The following is a 16725-nucleotide window of genomic DNA, read 5'->3' on the forward strand; positions in this document are numbered from 1 at the left end:
ATACCCGAATTTGTTCTGCCCGCCTTCACCTAGGAAAAAAACGTTTCTACTAAGAACATATGAACTGCGAACGTGTGCACCAAGTGGGCAACGATTCCATCCACGAGCAATTTCGAATAGTCGTCCCTTGCGCGATTACCTGTGCCGTCATCATTCGCCGTTTCGGTCACTGACTGACTGACGCAAAGACGGAAACCGGGAAAAAGCTTGGGTAATCTTTACGACCATTTTGTGGCGCCACTTTTAATCAGAAATTTTTGCTCTACACTCTGTCCTCCGTACAGTTAACCGAGCGTCCCTTTGTATACGATGGGACTTTTATGACACCAATGCTAATCGGGGTTCCATCCGCTTTATTTTCTTATGTCTCTTTCAGGACTGGACATTGACTGCCATCTAAGTGAGCTAACTATTAACCGTTGAGAAGTGATTTCGGCAAAACAAAATCTTGAAGGAGAACTATTTCACAATATCAAGGCGACGTTACGGACAAGGACTCAATCATGCTGCGATTCGTTTTGGTCGCCTTTTTTCTTGGTAAGTGCAAAATATTTTTAAACAATTATTTCCCGGATTTTTCCAGACCATCGTTACAGTTTTTACGTTGTTAAGCTGCTTTCTTTTGAAGTTAACTAAAATGTATGTATACTATCGCAAAACAAATCATCTATGACAAGTACTGTTTCCGAAATAAAACCATACCGGAAGCAAAAATTATTGTCCCATCGTCCGCGAATATCCTTCTGCAGCTGCTTGCCATTGAAACTGCTGTTATCATGCGATCAACCATTAACGGAATGAACAACGAAGTGGTGACCTTGGAAATTCATCCGCACGATAACATCCTCTGGCAAAAAGTAACTGCTGTCTGTTGTGATTGCGCCATTGGCCCTGGGCTTCATATTTTCACCACTGGCTGCTGCAGTGCCTGGCCCACACCGCATCAGTGTGTATGCGTGTGGAAAACGCTTTTCCGGCTGTGGTGGAAAATGATTCAGTCGTGGTGTGGAAGGAAGCTTTCGTTGTAGGGGATTCTGCGCTCAAGGGAGAGAGAGCGTCCGATAAAAGCTTCTTACGGGATAAAAGCTCGAATGCGGATTGTTGAAAAGCCAAATATGTATTAGGTAAATATCTAGAAGGATAATAAAAAGAAAAAGCTTTTTAGTACTAATCATGTAACAGCACTCTGTGTGAACAAAGATCAACTATGCAGTAACATGCTGTAACGTTTGAAAAGCTTTTCAGAGCTTACGATATTACTTTTCCATGTTGACAATAGATAATGCAATCAACGATGGAATATTTTATTTAAATATGGCATCAAAGCTATCGTGCCACGAAGCTTCAGATTATGGATAAGTTTACCGATAAAGAACGATTTTTCGAAGACTTAGTATATGGTTTTTGCGTATTTTTCGCAAAATTTGCTTTTGACGAAAGCTTGCCCATAAAACTGAATTTAATCTGTAAAACTTTTACGCAGAACTTGAGAACGAAGCTTTAGGATAATTATTATTTCCCTTTTTCCACCTGGTGAAAGAAAATCAAGTCCCGAAACGATCCTGGGAAAGATGGCACATTGAGTTCTCAGAACATTGTAATTAATGGCGTGTTTTTAGCCCGTTTATTAGTACCTTTATTGTGTCTTTTAGCGTAATGGTGTCTTCGAGACATTTTATCAGTAAGTCGACGCCCTTCTTTGGAGGTATTCAGCCACATGATCAATCCCCCTAAAAGTGAGATGTTGTAGCAAAAGCTCCCCTGAAAAACTTTGTCGAAGACACAAAGTTCATAATTTCATTACTTTTGAAGATGTTTGGCTTTTTATGCCAACAAGTTTTGAACAATTTCGATGTATAAGCATAAGCATACAAGCATATGGAGACGCATGGTGCATTGGTTCATCAACTCCTTGTGATGGATGATTGATTTCTACCTTGCATCATAGGAAATGGTTAATGTTGAAACATTCCTTACATTCGCTTACAACTCTACAGTTCAGGTATTAATTTATAGCTCATAACTTGTACTTTGTTATGCGTTTGAGATTGACTGCCACAACTCGCCCGTTGTCAAGCAGCAATTAAATCAAATATGCCTAAAAATCCAATAAACAACCTGTGATGACTTTTTTTTATTCTTGACGTAAACTACGTCTAAGGGGAAGCCTCAGATACAGGGTGCAAAATGAAAATTTCCAAATTGGGGACCGTCACGAAATCATGTAAGATTTCAAACGGTAATAGCGTCTTTATCTTTCGATGGATTTTCGAGATTTGCTTATCAATCGATTCGGAAACTCTTCAGCAATTTGCCAATTCTATTGATACCATTGATTATCAACGTTAAACTATTGAAAATGTTATTTCTTTCCAAACCGGGTGAAAAATTCAATCCCGTTCATAAATCCCCAACACGGACATCAGATTGCAGTAACGTATGGGCCTTTTGATCCGTTGCTTCGTTTTCCCTGTGTATAAAAAGCCACGTGTTTCGCGTGCGCGCGTCATTTTCATTCTACATGTCACGGAGAACGGACGATTCCGTTCGCACGGGAGGGTTCGTTGATTGAGATTTATGAGTGATGATGCGGATGAAATTTTTCGTCAGGTGGTGGTGGTGGTCGTGGCAATAGCAGTGCATCTTTTCATCCGTGTTCCCAACAGCATCGTTGAATCTGGCAATCAACGTCGTGCTGTTGATAAGGCACATAAGTGGAAATGAATCGGTTCTTTTCAGGACCACCATTATGTTTGGGAGGAAGGTTAAGTTGAAATAATTTTTTGACGTAAACTACGTATAAGGGGAAGACTCAGATACAGGGTATAAAACGGAAATTTCCAAATTCGAGACCGTCGCGAAATTAGGATAGATTTCAAACACTAATAGCGAGTTTATCTTTCGATGGATTTTTAATCACTTATTCTGCAGAAGTCGAATGATGGATTGAATCTTATGATGGCGGCTGCTGACTGCCGCTTTGCCGCTATATGTGTAACGGCTCGTGTTACGAAAAATATTGTCAACATTCGCCCTCATAAAATCGTACATACCGCCCTTGACGCCTCTGCCGCCCTTGACGCAAGAACAGCTGCCGCAGTTCCTTTTCGCGATTTTCTTCTCTTAAACCGACATCAAGTTCCATTAATGTATCATCATTTGTAATTGGAAAACATATCTTAACTGGGTCGACGTCATTCGGGAGGTTTTTCTTAATACCTTTTGACGTAAACTACGTCTAAGGGGAAGACTCAGATACAGGGTGTAAAAACGAAATTTCCAAATTCGAGACCGTCACGAAATTAGGATAGATTTCAAACGCTAATAGCGTCTTTATCTTTCGATGGATTTTCGACATTTGCTTATCAATCGATTCAGAAACTCTCCAGCAATTTGCCAATTCTATTGATACTATTGATTATCAACGTTAAACTATTGAAAATGTTAATTCTTTCCAAACCGGGTGAAAAATTCAATTCCGTTCATAAATCCCCAACACGGACATCAGATTGCAGTAAGGTACGGGCCTTTTGACCCACTGCTTCGTTTTCCCTGTGTATAAAAAGCCCCGTGTTTCGCGTGCGCGCATCATTTTCATTCTGGATGTCACGGAGAACGGACCAGCGCGGTTCCAGCGATAACGCCTGTGGTTTGGTCTGTTGTGGTAAAAACCCATGGACGATTCAAATCAAGCCTAACTCAACGCCTAAACTAATGGATGAGTTGAATGATCGTATGTTTTCTGTATGTATGTAGTATCACGAGCGCGCGCCAAACGGAGAAGCTGCAAAAATGTATTCGCATGGATGACTATCTACTAAAATTATAAGTCTTTCTCTGAATCGTGATCTCGTGATTCTACTACCGACGGAAAACAATCTGCCATCACCAAGCAATTTAGTTTTACTTTGATCAAAATTCATCTCGCCTCGTCGCCTTAAGTTATGACTTAAGAGCTACTTTCATGGATGGTAGCCAATCGTTAGTAGGGGAAATTACGGCTTTGGCAGGTTTTGTTCTATTATTGTCAGGAAGTTTTCTGTAACTAATTATGCTCAAATTTGGCCTAAACATTCTTTGCATATTAAAGAATATTGTGGCCAAATTTCATAAAATTTGGTCAACAAACCGCCCCCCTTCCCCCCGCAACGACGACGACCGCGCGACCCACACCATCGCCGGAATTAAAATTTCCGGTAGGAGCTCCGCCGATGCCGAAGGTGGTACCACGGTCTGCTCTCCGCGACATCTCGAAAGAAATGACTCGCGCGCGCGGAAGAGCTGCTTTCTTGAAATCAATAAAGTTGAACCTGTAGCCACGTCCCTTCGGTGAGTGTGTGACGGTTACACAATATTTGCAGCCATACCGGACAACAAAGAGGCGGGACTAATGAGCCATCTTTATTGATTACTAGTCGACCCGGCAGGCGTTGTTCTGCATAGTAGGCAAAAATGCGCGTTGTGTAATGCCTATGCGGAATTCCCATAGGAATCTTTATTTTAGTTTTTCACGATTTTTTCAACCTTACTCGTGATTTTCGGATGAGGCAATATCATATAAACCCGTCGGAAATGATAACAAACATATCTGCTGAAGGAATGAAAAAAATCCATCCAGCCGTTTTCGCGTTATGCGGATACGAACACAGACCATTTCATTTCTATTATATAGATAAGAAAACTGCTCTCCCGCGCGCGCGAGGCATTTCATTTGAAATGTCGCGGAGAGCGGTCCCAGCATCGGCGGAGTTGCTGAGAGAATTAATCGGTTCTTCTCAGGGCCACCATCTTATACAAAGGAAGAGGCGAGGCGAATATTATTCAAAGAGCAAATTAACCACTTGGCGACGTAGCAGAATTACGAGTGCGCCCCGGGAGGAGATGCTACAAATATGAATTCGTATGGATGGCATCAGTGGCAGCCAGGTGAAATTTTCTCAAGATTCTTACTTGGTTTTGTTGCAGCTTGTGATTGGGAAGGCGGACTATTAACAATCAATATTAACAATCGAAAGATTACAATTTTGTGGAAGCGAAGGTTAAGCCGAGACGATTTTTGCCGTAAACTACGTCTAAGGGGAAGCCTCGGATACAGGGTGCAAAATGAAAATTTCCAAATTGGGGACCGTCACGAAATCATGTGAGATTTCAAACGGTAATAGCGACTTTATCTTTCGACGGATTTTCGAGATTTTCCTATTAATAGATTCGGAAACTTTTCACCAATTTGCTAATTGTATTAAAACTATTCATTACCAACGGTAAACTATTGAAAACAATCCGATTCTTTTAATCAATAGAGTTGAACCTGTAGCCACGCCCCTTTAGTGAGTGTGTGACGGGTACACAATATTTGCAGTCATACCGGACAACAAAGAGGCGGGACTAATGGGCCATCATTATTGATTATGAGAAAACTGCTTTCCCCGTGCGCGTTAATATCCCTCAAAAACAAACCATCATCATCATCAACCCCCGCGCGCGTGGCATTTCATTTAAAACATCGCGGAGAGCGGTCCCAGCATCGGTAGAGATATCGCAAATTAATCGATTACTTCGATTAATCGATTATTTGTTGTGATAATCGATTAATTTTTATTCGATTACTACTCAACGATGAATCGATTCAACAATCATCAAGAATCGAGAGTAATCGATTAGTTACTAATCGATTAATCGAGATTTTATGACATCTCTAAGTATCGGCGGAGTTGCTGAGCAAATTTTAGTCCAAATACATATGGGATATTGGAAAAATCGGTTCTTCTCAGAGCCTTCATTCTATACAAAGGAAGATTGAGGGATGCGAATTTTTTTCAAAGTGCAAATTAACTGCTTGGAGACACCATAAAGTTGCCTGGCGTCAGTAGCAGAATCACGAGCGCGCGTCGGAGGGAGATGCTACAAATATGTATTCGCATGGATGGCTTCAGTGGCAGTCAAGTTTAATTCTTTCAAGATTCTTATTTGGTTTTGTTATTCCAGCCAATGACCTGGGTCGTGTGGTCGTTAGTGTTTCGAAATATGCATTATTGGGAATTAATCGATTCTTCTCAGAGCCACCATTTTAAACATAGGAAGATTGAGGTAAGACGAATTTGTTCAAAGTACGACGTCGTAGCAGAATTACATTGCCGTTCGTAGCAAAATAACGAGCGCGTATTGTAGAGAGCTGCTGCAAATATGTATTCTTACACAGGCACTAGATTCTTCATTTCACCAAACTGTTTTACGTAGTTTACGTCGGGTGGTCGTGTCTTGTACACAACCCTTATGATTTTTTACGAGCGAATTTAATAAGGGTAAGTGGCGAGACTTTTTGCGGACACGCATACATACACATACAAGAGAAAGGACCGTTTGGCCGAATACCATTTGGTCGAATGCCACTAGGCCAAAAGGGTCATTCGTTTGGCCGAAAGAGTTATTTTGCCGAAAGGGTTGTTTGGCCGAAAGGGTTATTTGTCTGAAAGGGTCGTGTGAAGTCCATACACAATTTCCCGTGAAGTGATATTTAGAAAAATAGAACCTTCACTGTTGACGGTTGACAACGATCTCCTTTACTGAAACTTTTCTTGAAACATGTATACTACTGGAGATACTTGAAGCATTTTGGTTTGAGGAGAAAACGGCGATCACCAATCAGTGATCGATATCGTAAGAGTAGGAAAGAGACAAATAGCTATGGCATATTGAATGGGTTCTGAAATAGGAGAAAGGCGAATAAGGTACTTGACAACAACGAACCACATCTGGCTTGGTGACAATAATTTACAACATGACACGTTCGGGTCGGAATTGCTGTAATAGCATTTTAAGTCATCGAACTGCTTATGCACTCGTATGCACTCGTTGCGTAAGCAGTTGGATGATTCTGGGAAGAAAGGAATTTTATATTCAAGAGAACCACTAGGATGGTCTCCTTTGAATTGGATATCCTGATGAACGTTATTTTAGAAATAGTTTGTAACATGTGTTGTGCACATGCCACAGTCGTTTGGCCAAAAGGGTCATTTGGCCGAATAGGACTTTTGGCCGAATAGGTCATTTGAAAAGTGAGAAATTAGGAGTGAGAAGAGATACGTCTCAATTCTCATTCTTCATTTCTCACTTCTCACTGTAAAAAGTTAGAAGCGTGAAATGAGTAGTGAGACGTCTCACTAACCCACTTCGCACTATTCACTTTTCACAGTGAGAAGTGAGAAATGAGGAGTGAGAAGTGAGACGCCAAATCACTCTTACTTTTGACACTCATAATTATGCCGCAGAACCAGAGTACTTCCAAGTTATGTTTTCTTTGCCTTTGGTGCTCAAGGAGAGACGACCATTGGCTCGCGCGCAAGATAGACTTCTTGGTCCGATGCAAACTCGTGCAAGTTCCAACAGGGTTATGAGTTCCTTATCAGTTCTCGTTTAATCGTTTTCGCCAGCATTCTCGATTGAATTTCTTTCTATGATGAATTGTTTTTTTTAATACCGCCTTACCACATTATGGGGCTATAATCTCAGGAATAGCTGACGTGGTACTACGTTTCGTGTTCAGTCGCCTGCTACGAGTCGGAAGCTGTTGTGAATGGGGCCGAAGGCCACCAGACCTAGATATGATTGCCGCACATACCATTTGGCTGAAGAGTCCATTATGCCAAAAATGTCTTTTAACGGAATAGGTCATTTGTCCGAAAATGTCATTTGGCCGAATAGTTCATTTGGTCTAAGATGCCGTTTGCCTGAAATGGTAATTTGGCCGAAAATGTCATTTATCGGAACGGATCATATGGCTGAACATGTCATATGTGCCGAAATTGTCGTTTAACTGAGCAGATCATTTGGCCAAAATGGTCGTTAGACATAAAAGGCCGAAAATGTCATTTTCTCGAAATTAACGTTTGTTAGGAATTGGTCATTTGGCAGAAAGTTACATATGGCCGAACGAGTCATACGGCCAAAAATGTCGTTTGGTAGAACAGGTCATATAGCCGAGAATGTCGTTTGTCCGAACGGTTCGGCAAAATGACATTTTCGATTAAATGGATTTTTCGGGCACATCACCAGTTCAGCAATTTGTCCTTTTATGTCCAGTTATGTCGCTTCCGGCCAAATAAGCTTTTGACCTAATAATCGTTTCGATCAAACGCTCAATTCAGCTAGATGACTTTTGTCCTAACGTGTTATTTGACCAAGTGGCATTCGGCCAAATGGCTTTTGACCGAATTAGTTTCGGCCAACCGGCCCTTCCCAGATTTGAATCGCCTCTAGTATGGGGAACAAACGGAAACTCAAGTTTGTTAAGAGTACCACTCGAGGACTGCGTCAATGTTCTTTGAACGATACACAGTAGGGCCTGTTTGAGGATGCACACAATTTTTCAAGATATTTGAAAAATCCCACTGTCAAACCCCACTACATCTACATCAGATAGTGTCTACGCTCAAATTCCTCCACTTTGCAAAATTTCACTATTGTGACCAATTGTTATAATTTTCCCATCTGTTGTGAAATAAATTGTCGCCACGAGCTTTGTAGTCGTCTATGGACAAATTTAGTCGCAGTCGTCATTGTACCCGTTGCGGTTGATAAAAACTTCTGCGTGTTTGATATAGCAAAACCTGCTGCTTCCGTCATATCAGCAAACCTTCCAAATCCTTCCCTTTCGTGAAAGCTTCCTCACACTGCCATCGAACGGACTGTTCCCCACAGATAACGCGCAACTTTCACGAAAACCAACTGTCCAACGGCGAGTGACGATTTTTCGCCACTCACTAAAATGAAGAATCGCAAAAATCCTGCTGCTATCAGCTCAGCTCTGCAGCAAACCGAGTCCAGTGCGTACCGCAAGCCAAAATTGCTTGCTACTAAATAGCTCTCGAGTGAAACGACTCTAATACCCGGCTTATCCTACTTCGAACTCGGTTGCTTGAGCAATTCACCTCTGAAAAAGCCAATTAGTACCCTTCCGAAATGTGGCGATGACGAAGAACCCCTCATTCGCACATTCATTTGTCGGGTGAAGAGGATTAAACGTAGATACTGTTGGCAGTTGGCGAGCAGCTCTGAAAAGCGGAAACGTTCGCATCACAGAGGATGAATGAAAGGTGCGCCGCCCGCGTGGGAAACCGGAGAGAGCATGTCACTCGCTTTTCGTCACGACTGTGATAGGTAGGTAAGGCTGGTAGCTTTTCTCGGTCCAACGGTGACCAATCTTCTCACTGGGGCATAAAAACCGGTTTATTATTATCTTTTTGGGGCAGTCGCTTGTTGCTTTATTTTTGAGGTGGATAATGATATTTTGACACTCAGGGAGTGAAGTCAGTCATTTAGTGTAAATATGTCATTCAAACGATAATTCTTTCATTAAAGTTGAAACCAAAGCGTAAACGATTAGTAAAATTATAACTTGAATTAATTTTATAATATCTATCTTTTTAAACCAAGAATAAGGTTCCCATGATGCATTTACATTTTCATTTACGAACAGCAGCTAAAACCATAAGTAAGCGTGTCACCTGAAAATTTATGAATTTAAAAGCTTGTTCAATCCCTTGCCCTCATTACAATTTCCCCTCTTCGTCAAGTTGAAACTTTTTCTTCCTGACGATTTTCCAATATCTTCACCCCAAAAAAAGAGAACCACATACGCCAACTTTTCGCCTTTTCATCAACTTATTTTCCAACCGCAGTCACAATTTTTTTTACAAACACCCTCACAAAGGCTCGGATGGGGTCCGCCAGGCCACGTACATACCCACAAGGTGATGAGGGAGGGGGCAGAACGTGAAACCGCATCACGGAAGGTTTTTGGAAGTCGCGACTTGGTCGTCATCGTCGGCGTCTCCAATGTTGTCGTTTACCTTTGGGAACATTACGAAGACGATTGCAGGGAAAACTTTTGCCCTTGTCGGAACTTTCGGTAGCGAATGGGGAATGGGGAACACTGTGGTACGCTGCAACCACTAGTGCCTACATACAGGTATTGCATGCACTTTGAATGCGGCTCTGATAAGAACATGTAGTTAACGACTTACTGCTGGAGGCTCGGGGTGATGAAAATGCATCGGCAGCAAGAAGGTCATAAATTATCGTGTCGTTCTTCCGTCGTTGGGTAGTGGGAAATTTATTACTGGAAAAAAATAGTAACGTGATTGTAAGGTTCTGAGCTTTAGCTGATATGGTGCGATACTGGAGTATGCAGAAAGGGCTTCTTCTTGTTGTTGGTACACATTCGTTTATCAGGCTAGGCTAGCATGATAATAATTCATGCCCAAGGAAAGTCGAGAAAATTTCCTGAGCCGGACCGGGAATCGAACCCAGCCATCTTCAACATTGACTTGCTTTGTGGGCACGGATATAGAAGGGCTGAAAGAGCTAAAGTATCAATATGTAACGGAACTATTATTAGGCTGCCGAACAAAAGTGTATTCTCAGTAACATTTTGGTTTTGTGCTGGTTTTATGGAAGTAATGATGATTTTAAAAACCCAGATTAATCCACCTAGCGGTGATAGTGCCTTTCTCGTTTCTTTCGAGTGAGTAATTTCTACGCACTTTTGGTGAAAAAAAAAGTATTTTGACCATAACTTCTGATATGAACTTTCCGATACTTCAAAATATCGATATTTGATTCGATACGATAATCGAATCAAAGTATCGATATCACCGATACATTGGAATGAAAATATCGATATATCGGAAAATCAAATGATATTTTAAAAATGAAAATATTTAAAATATATTTTATGTATTTATTCATTTACTATCGTATTACCAATTTACAATAATTATTAGAAATGACTATTTTTAATCCAATCCGCTTCTAGAGTGTGCCAGTCCAACAATCATCGGCGGCGCCGTACGTCGTAGTTTTACCCGGTAGAGACAGCGTTTACGGCACCTCACTGACCTCACTATTTTCCGTTCGTTAGAAAAAATCAACTGAAGTTTCGAGAAATTTGCTGATTTTTTTTCTGTATTTCTCCTCGGGTTATTCTGTTTTTTGACAATATTAAATTCTCTCTTCAGAATTTCCAAGGAAGTTTTTGAAGTTTGAATTTAATTCTTAAAAATTAATTCACAGGCATTCTTCAAAATTATCGCAAAAAGTTCCATCAGAAAAAAAAATCAAAATTATCATCAGGAAACCCTAGAAATGTTTTCAGGAAATTCTGTTTAATTCCTTCAGGGCATTATTTTGTAGAAAATTTTCATATGTTTTCCAATACTTTTAACTCCTATTTCCACAAATATCTTCCTAATTTCTAAGTTGATTTATCTAATTTATCATGGGAAAACGCCAAATAGATAATTGCATTCGCAAAAGGATTTAAGGACCAGCGGCCTGACAGATGTTGCACAATGGTGCATCAATGCAAAGTGTCGAGTTGTCAAAACTATTTGTGATGACAGCGCACACCTTACTTCATCCGCTCTACCGAGAAAAATCCTCTAAATCAGAAAAAAAAAACGCATTCTGGATCCATTTTGAAAGAGGTATTTTTTCTTCACAAAATACAATACAATTGTTATTTTTGTGTTACTATGTTCTGATACAATATATCGATATCGAAAGCAAAAATATCGATATGACCGATATATTGAAAGCAAAATATCGATACAAAAATATCGAATATCGAAACCAAAATATCGATATTCCGATATATCGGAAGTATCGGAACGTCCCTAACTTCTGAGCCTATGGGTCTCCGGAACTCCTATCAAAAGTTCGTTTTTGGAGCGAACATATAGCCTTTACGTATACTTTGTATACGAGAAACGCAAAAAAACTTATGAGCGTAGACATATTAATCAATCCTACAAAAATCCAAATGTCTTCTAAATCTTTCGCATCTACATCAATTTACCATTTTCTCGGGGAACCCCCATGATATTACCGCGGATACTATAGGACCTCTTTATGAAACTTAGTACGTATGTGCGCTATGAACGGGTAGCGTGACCAATCAACTATACCTCATGGTTACACTAGCGGGTAAGGACTTGGCCACTGTATTGACAGCACGGTTCTATTCTCGGCTACAGGTTATTCCAGCCCAGTGTATGAGATAGCTATATATGGTCTGGGTTATGCTAAATCGCACCAAGCGCCATTGAAAAGTTATTGTTTATTTCCGTTTGCTTTTACGGACTCTCTCTATCTTATTGGCATTACATCCCCACTCTAGGACAGAGCCGCCTCGCGGCTTAGTGTTCATTAAGCACTTCCACAGTTATTAACTGCGAGGTTTCTAAGCCAGGTTACCATTTTTGCATTCGTATATCATGAGGCTGGCACCATGATACTTTTATGCCCAGGGAAGTCGAGACAATTTCCAATCCGAAAATTGCCTAGATCGGCACTGGAAATCGAAACCAGCCACCCTCAGCATGGTCTGGCTTTGTAGCAGCGCATCTTACCGCACGGCTAAGGAGGGCTTTTACGGACTAAGTATCGCAAATTCATCAAAAAGGTGTTTCACCGAACCATGACCATCGGCCATTTGAAGCAGCGAGAGATCTCGGATTGCCTGGTTTGACGTTGTGCCATTTCTACGAGCGACAGCGCTTACAAAGAGTGATTACTCTGCAGAAAAGGACTGGGAAATTGGGGGTTACTTGAATGGATTTATTGACTCGGTAATACTGACGATGGACGCATAGTTGTCCTTAAATTGAAACGATATCAACATGTTATTAGTCTGTTTCGGAAGCTTGGAGTGATGGGTCAGTAAAGGTACAATGGAGTAACTTTGTTGCATTATTGTACTTCTGGCTAGATTCTTCTTCTTCTGATTGGCATTACATCCCCACACTGGGACATAGCCGCCTCTGGCTAGATTAATTGCCATAAATACCTGCTCTTGGATTACGTTGATAATTATTATTATTAATATCTTTATTAATGAGGTTTTCGGCCCTGGACCGGTTCGCCTCGTAAACGTTGATAATATTCTATATAGATTAACGCAAAAGCGGGTCGCATAATGAACTTTTGTTCGAGAAGACGAGCCGCTCAAATGCAAAAATCCATCGGGTGAGTGAATTCGAAAACAGCTGTACAGGTCTATACATAAAAATGAATTTCTGTCTGTCTGACCATTATGGACTCCGAAACTACTAAGCCGATCAGCGTGAAAATTTGTATGCAGAGGTTTTTTTGGGACGGGGAAGGTTCTTAAGATGGTTCGAGACTCATCCCCCCTTAGGAAAGGGGGGCTTCCATACAAATGAAACATAAATTTCTGCATAACTCGAGAACTAATCAGAGAATAAATCAATTTTAGATGAAACGAAGTTCGTCGGGTCTAAATAACTGGAATAAATAACTGGGCTTTGATGATTCTGCGAGCGTTACGGCCCATACAAATTTTAGAACCCTTCCATACAAAACACATTACGAGGGGGTGGGCTTTTCGGTAACTGACAGCCGGTGTCACTGAGTACATCGAGAGTATTTCTCATGGCAAGTGGATACGGTGGGTCAGATTTTCATTGACTCTGTTTTGATTAGTGATTGTTGCGATTACCGGAGGGGCCAGCAGGAAGCCGCAATATTCTGTATCAAGACAACATTTTCAAAACGACTTATCTGCTTTTGTAAACAAAGATTCAAACGACGAATTGACGAATCTGATAGCTCTCCCACGCAAACCAACACCACCAATAGGAAGGTGAAGGTTTCCGCTACCTGTTGATGGTGTTAGTTTGCGTGGGAGAACTATCAAATTCGTCAAATCGTCGTTTGAATCTTTGTTTACAAAAGCAGATAAGTCGTTTCGAAAATTTTGTCTTGATATTTTCTCGAGACACTCAAAAGGAAACCGAGAAGGAAACAATGGAACAGGATTCCGCGTCGAATGAAACTTGTTGCAAGCAAATCGGTTAAGAGTAAGTAAAAAATATGTTTTGGCCATAACTCTGAAGCCCATAGTCTGATTAAACCAATATTCGATAAGAAACAATGAGACAAGATTCTGTATCGGGCAAATCGGCTAAGAGTAAGTGCCTAAAAAATGAAAAAAATGTATTTTGGCCATTACTTCAAATCCCATAGTTCGAATCGACCAATTTTCAATACGAAACAATGGAACAAGATTCTGCGTCGAATGCAACTTGTTGCAGGCAAATCGGCTAAAAGTAAGTGCCTAAAAATGAGTGAGAATTTTTCTTGTCAACAAATGTATTTTGGCCATTACTTCGAATCCCATAGTTCGATTCGACCAATTTTCAATACGAAACAATGGGACAGCATTTCGCGTCGAACGAAACTTGTTGCAAGCAAATCGGTTAAGGATAAGTGCCTGAAAAATGAGTGAGAATTTTGTACGTGTTCATCATGTGAAAAAGTGGATTTTGGCCATAACTTCGAAACCCATAGTCCGATCTGTCCAATTTTCAATACGAAACAATGGGACATGATTCTGCGTCGAATGCAACTTGTTGCGAGCAAATCGGTTAATGATAAGTGCCTGAAAAATGAGTGAGATTATTTTGCGCACACACATACACACACACATACACACACATACACACACACAGACCGGGACCATTGTCCCTAACCCCAAGGCGTCAAGCGACCCGTGCCGAGGGGATGCATGGCCAGGGGGGTGAAATAATAAGCTAGGCCTTTAACGGAGCCTGTGGGGTACCTGGGCACCCTCCACAGTAATTGTCCCTTACCGCGTCATGCTGGGCTCTGGCGTGGTGGACCTCTTTTCTCGAGCAACTCGTGGGACCAAAATGGAAAACCAAGGCAATTCTTCAACTAGTGGTAGTAGTGTAGGCGACAACCCCTTCACAAGAGGTGGGTTGTTCAGGTCTCCGCCTAGGAGACCAGAGGCAATAGTCGGCAGCTCAGTGCGCAGCGCCAGCGTGGGTCACTTAACCTTCCTCTCGGCTAAAAAAACGCCGGCAGAGGTTATTGACGGCCCATGGCTTGTGGAGGCGATGAACCGCAAACGCGATGGGCTCTCGGCCTTCGAGGTGGCGACGGAACAGCTGGACGCCATCATCGACTTTGCGTCATCGAAGCATGATATCAGTAAGGACCTCAAGAGGAGCTTGCAGAAACTTCGAAAGTCGATGTTGGACGCCAAGCTGGAAACGGCGGTCGGGACGGCCAAGTTCGAACCCGTAAAATCCATGGAGTCGAGGTCTACCCAGACTGAGGCCCAAGAATTCGCGGATTTGGGCAAGGTCGAATCGACCGAGGGCGTGCCAGCGAAGACGGTGGTGCCAAAGTCTACCAAGACTGAGGCTCAAGTATTCGCAGGCACGTCGGGGGTGGCTGCTCCAAAGGAGCAGACACAAAAACGGGGGAGACAGTCTCCAGGGTATGAGCTCCCTGGGGGCCGCCCCAAAACGCGAAGGGGTAACTACCCCGAACAAGGGTAGTGGGGCTGGGAAGCTGAACCCCAGCCAGGTACCTCCACAACCCGGGGAGGAAGGACCTGGAAAGGTCCGTCCACCCAGGAAAGACGGTGGTAAGGGGTTACGGCAGGCTGAGAGCTCTCAGCCGCCCCAGACCAGGGAAATAGAGGGGGATAACGCCTCCTGGACCTTGGTCAAGAACAAGAGGAAACCGAAGACGTCAAGGGCCGAAAAGAAGGCCCAGGCGAATGAGGGTAGCAAGAAGTCTAGGGTAGGCGCCAATCGCTCCAGGGGCGATGCCCTAGTCATCAAAACGGACGAGGCTAAGTACTCGGACGTCTTGAAGGCGATGAGGAGTAACGTCAAGCTCGGTGAACTCGGTGCCGACGTACGTCGAATAAGACGTACTCGGATGGGCGAGATGATACTCGAGCTAAAGCGGGGCGTCTCGCAAAAGGGCGCCGCCTACAAGAAGTTGGCGGATGAAGTCCTAGGCGAGACGGTCAAGGTGAGGGCACTCACGACGGAGGTGAATCTAAGGGTTAAAGAGCTGGACGAGATCACCGAAGTCGAAGAGCTCGTCACGGCACTGCGGTGACAGTGCGAAGTGGAGGCGTCCACCGCAGCCGTTCGGCTACGGAAAGCTCCGGCAGGGACACAGGTAGCATTGGTTCGGCTACCTGCAGCGGACGCCTCCTAGGTAGTCAAGTTAGGGAGCGTCAAGGTGGGGTGGTCGGTATGCCCTGTGGGCATATATGAGCAACCAGAAGTTTGCTTCAAGTGCCTGGAACCGGGGCACAAGCAATGGGACTGCAAAGGCCCTGACAGAAGCAAGCTCTGTTGACGCTGCGGATTGGAGGGACATAAGGCACAATGTTGCACGAACCCTCCCAACTGTTTGATCTGTTCCAGCAAAGCTGCGAACAGCAAGCACCCCATGGGGGGTTCGAAGTGCCCGGCGTTTAAGCGTGCTGCAAAATCACAGTGCAGGTAACGCTGCTAAACCTGAACCACTGTGATGCAACCCAGCAACTGCTGTGTCAGACAGTTGCTGAATGGGGGACGGATATCGCCATCATAGCAGATCCTTACCGGGTACCCGCCAGGAACGGTAATTGGGTCACCGATGGGTCTAAAATGGCGGCGATATGGACAACGGGGAAATACCCAGTCCAAGAGTTGGTGTCTTCGACACACGAGGGCTTCGTCATTGCCAAAATCAACGGGGTCTTCTTCTGCAGCTGCTATGCGCCTCCTCGATGGTCGATCGAGCAGTTCGGTCGAATGCTAGATTGTTTGACGGCTAACTTGATGGGGCGTAGGCCGGTGGTGATAGCGGGGACTTCAACGCTTGGGCCGTGGAATG

Source organism: Armigeres subalbatus, chromosome 1 (genome assembly GCF_024139115.2).
Source record: "Armigeres subalbatus isolate Guangzhou_Male chromosome 1, GZ_Asu_2, whole genome shotgun sequence".
In the NCBI taxonomy this organism is placed as follows: Eukaryota; Metazoa; Arthropoda; class Insecta; order Diptera; family Culicidae; genus Armigeres; species Armigeres subalbatus.